This window comes from Acomys minous (genome assembly GCF_964271855.1).
Source record: "Acomys minous genome assembly, chromosome: 3".
Lineage (NCBI taxonomy): Eukaryota > Metazoa > Chordata > Mammalia > Rodentia > Muridae > Acomys > Acomys minous.
The window spans coordinates 81,051,978-81,056,684 of record NC_140485.1 but is presented as its reverse complement, the minus strand read 5'-3'; positions in this window follow the sequence as shown (position 1 = coordinate 81,056,684).

Here is a 4,707-nt window from a genome sequence, read left to right as displayed (position 1 = left end):
ATCTGGGTAGGGGTTTAAGGTTTATTGCCTGTATTGTCCTTGGCTGGTGCCTTAGTTTGAGCGGGACCCCTGGGCCCAAATTTGCCTATCATAATGTTCTAATTGTAGGCTTCTAGGACCCTCTGGGTCCTTCTACTTTGCCTTTCTCCCATGATTCTCTCATCTAGAATCCCACTAGAATGTCCTCTCCTCTGTCTCAGTTTCCTGGTAATTGAAGGCTTTCATGTGACATACCCCTTGGACTAATATGCAGATATAAGTGAGTATATACCATTTGAGTCTTTCTGCTTCTGGGTTAACCCACTCATTATGATCATTTCTAGCTCAATCCATTTATCCACAAATTTCGGGAATTCCTTGTTTTTAATAGCTGAGTAGTATTCCATAGTGGATATGTACCACAGTTTCTTTATCCATTCTTTTACTGATGGACACTTAGGCTGTTTCCATGTTCTGGCAATTATGAATAAGGCTGCTATGAACATGGTTGAGCAAATTTTCTTGTTGTGTGCTGGAGCATCTTCTGGGTATATTCTAAGGAGTGGAATAGCTGGGTCTTGAGGAAGCCCTATTGCCATTTTCTGAGATAGCACCAGATAGATTTCCAAAGTTGTTGTACCAGTTTGCATTCCCACCAGCAATGAAGGAGTGTTCCTCTCTCCACACATCTTCGCCAGCATGTGGTGTCACTTGAATTTTTGATCTTAGCCATTCTGATGGATGTAACATTAGATGATGTGGGGATCTTGGTGTTCCTGGCTCAGAAATCTGTGCAATTCCCTGGATTGTTCACTGGAGCTTCCAAACATGGTCCACACTGCTCGCCACCATCTTGGATCCTCCATTTTCTTATATTTCAATTGTGTTTGAGTTCTAAGTGGGTTTTTTTTTTGGACAGCTGCGATCTGGAGATGCCATATCAGTTTTGGTTTTGTTGTTTGTGTTTTTACACTGGCCTTTCATCTTTTTACTGTCTCTGATGTTGGGAGGTAGCTGCTGGTCCCCTTCACTGGTCTTTGAGAGCAGTTCATTGATGAATAATTATAGGTCAAGGGCCTTTGTCTATGAGGATCAGGGATCTGTTCCCTGGTGGTCGCTAGGAATTGTGGTCTGTGGCTCCCAGTGGTTACCCTAGTCAGCTTCCTGTAGATTAGATTCAGTGTATGTTCAGTGCTGTCATCGTAGAATTCAAGGATGTTTATTTTTAAGAGTTGGAAAATACAGTCTTAGAGAAATGAGGGCAGGTTTTGTAGCAGAGAGCTTGGCACACATGGCTCTCTCAGGCTGAGATACAGAGAGCACTGCTGCCAGTACACTGTGGCATTTGGGGGTTGCATCCATCCTTGAGTGGTGTACCATCATTGTAGAAGTGCAGTGGCCACTTGCCAGTCTGAGGCAGTCCCCACTGACTCTCACCCTGGCCACACTGAAACCATGAAAGGGGACATTGCTACATGTACTGGGTAGAAGGAAGAGTTCCTAGGCAGAGGGTTCGGCCTAAGATCCTCAGTGCCATCCAGGCTCTGCCTACCCTTGATGTGTGATGCACAACTGCTCCCATGATCTGTCTTTGCCTCAGACTCCAACCTACCAATATGGTAGATGTCATAAAAAGGCAATTAAAACAAATGCCTTTTGAATCCTCAGAGGTTCTTTCAGATATTAATGTTAGTATTGCTGCTATGATGACCACACTTCCTGTTGAACATAGTGCTCCACTTAGATGTTTACCATGATGTAAATTTCAAATGCCACACCAAGGCATATTTATTTCACCTTTAGTTTCAAAGTTTTTGTACTGGTTGCAAAGAGTAAAATACTTAGAATTTAGAGTCTTGCTGGAAAAAATGGATCACTGAGAATGTACAATGCGGTTTTGATAAACTTGCCTTTGTTCCTATTCATACTCTGATTCCCTACTCTTGATGCAATGTGACCAGCTGACCACTGGCCCCTGCCTGCAAAGCTTTCCTTGGCATCATCGAATGTTTATCCCAGAACTATAAGCCAGATTAACCTTTTGTTGAATTGTTTTCTAGCCCCTTATTTGCTGCAGACATGAGCTAACTTCTAACACAGGTGTCTGCAGGCCTCCTTAGCAGTCCTTCCACATCTTGGGTTATCACGTGTCATATAGGCATTACCTACAAAATCTTATGCACACTCCTTAGTTCACTAAACTGCATGTCTTTCACGTCTTTATACTCTGGTATTTGCTCTGACATTTCATGTTAAAGGTTTCTATAAGTAGGAGATCAGGACAATGTCATAACCTTAGTACTCTCTGTCTTGAAATTTCTTTGACAGATAAGTTAGCCCACTACTTGAAACTTTGGCCTCATTCAAATAGTCAGGAAATGGGCCAAGGGCAGTCAGATTCTCTCCCTAGGGAGCATGGATGGCCTCTGGGTCATTTCTCCATAGTTTCCTTCTTATGCCCTCTGAAGCTAAGCATGCTCAGGTTCATGCCTGCCTTTGTATGAGCATTTAGATTTTACCACCTCCCATAAGCATGATATATTATACTACTCTGAAAGTGCCATTTCACTTTGCTAGCATCCAGCTTCAGACATATTTTCTCATCCCTTCCAAAGACATGAAAAACATTGCTAGAGCAATGAACATCATTTCTGATCTTAGCCATCTTTTAAATACAATTTATAGGAGTCTTTTATACCCCTATCTTCCTATCACCAACCCCAACACTAGCTAGGAGAAAAAAGAAGTATTGTGGAGAGAAGGGACAGAATTCTCTTTGATACTTCTGCCTGTTAGGGTCATTAGGTTCTTTGGAGCAATACAAACTTAGTCATCATGATAGCCACCAGATCAGAACACCAACAAATGGCAAATAAACAGGCAACCTAACTCCTCTAAACATCTCCTTAGAGTGGCGCTCTCTCTCTCTCTCTCTCTCTCTCTCTCTCTCTCTCTCTCTCTCTCTCTCTCTCTCTCCCTCTCTCTCTGTCTCTCTCTCCCTCTCTCTCTCTCTCTCTCTCTCTCTCTCTCCCTCTCTCTCTCTCTCTCTCTCTCTCTCTCTCTCTCTCTCTCTCTCTCTCCCTGTCTCCCCCACTCTCATTATCCTATGATATTTATAACATCTCATGGTCCTCTAGATTAAATTATCCACAGCTGAAAAAGACCACATCCCTACAGGATGTAACTACAGTTAACAACTATGTATAAACTAAGGCAGCCCCATATCCCACATTTGAGATTTAAATGCAAACATGTTTACATGACATGACTTAGTTATTAAAGAAACCAAAACTTCCATTACATCTGCTTCTAATTATCTGTATTACATTTTCTTTTCCCTGTGATCAAACACTAAACAAAATGACTAACTGGAGGAAGGGATTGTTTGGTTCAGTTTTAGGAGACATGAGTGTCTTATGGTGGGAAAAACATGGCATCTAGTGAGACATGATCTTTGCTTGTGACATGTATCCATGCAAGGGTCATATCTTGAGACATCATGGAGCAGAAAGTAGGACAAAAGAAGAATATGATCATCAAGAGTGGTACTCAGCAACCCTCTTTTGCTAGGTTATCCAGCATCAAAAGTCCCATGGCCTTCAACACAGTGTTACCAGGAGGAGGCGCAGTGCTCAAATATTTGATCTTATCAACAGCATTGTATATTCAAATCATAGAACCCTGGCAGAAAACCAAGGGCTAGACCAAGAGTTAGTGTCCCTGTGTTTTAAGCTTCTCTGGATATTAGTTTTCTGACAGAGAGAGAGAGAGAGACAGAGAGAGAGACAGAGACAGAGACAGAGACAGAGACAGAGACAGAGACAGAGACAGAGACAGAGAGAGAACGAGATGGATTGTCCTCCAAATATGCCCTGAAGGACCTTCCTCGTGTCCCTCATTGCCTGTAGGTGAAGTGAAATAATCCCACTGAGAATGATACAGACCTCCATCCTAAGTAAACAATGCAAAGTGTAAGAACATTAATTTTGGCTGTCACCTAAGGTGAGTTAATGCCTGGGAGTCTCCTGGTGCTAAAGCTCAGGGATTCCATTTATAAAAGCATGAATGACAAATAAATAAATGTTAGAAGAGAGTCAGTGTAATCCTGGTTCTGACTCTTGCTCACTGTGTGACCTGGATCACTTTCCTCTATGATCCTCAGTCTCTTTCCTTTGCATCAGGATGTGGTGAAGTATTAAGAAGACCTCTTTAGTGGTAGCCTTCCTGACAAGGTTAGACTCAGGATCCATTGGGTATCTTCAGGATCTGTGATCTCACTGTAGATAACATTCCTATATTTTGGAGGTGATACCCAGGAACTGAGTATCAGTAGGAGGGCTAAGTGAGGGTAGAGAATGTAAGAGATTGATATGTTCCTTAAGAGGAGATAGGCACGGAAAGCTAAGCTCCCTGAACCTGTCTGCCTGTCTTCCTGGGTCTCAATGGTCAGGGTGTTGTCAATACACATTTGATGGTTGAAGTTATGCCACATTCACACAGTGGATAGGAGCCATTCACTCAAGGGTTCTGCATCTCTGTGCATTAAAAAAACCTGTAAGGTATGTACCATACCTTCCTCTCTTGCTTCAGCCACCATCTGCGATCTCACTCCAATCATTCTGTACACACTGCCAACAACTTCTATTGCAAGGACTGAGGCAAGCCACACACAGGTGTGCAGTTAGGGTTTTATTGCTGGGAGGGTGAAAACAGGTATATAGACTAATG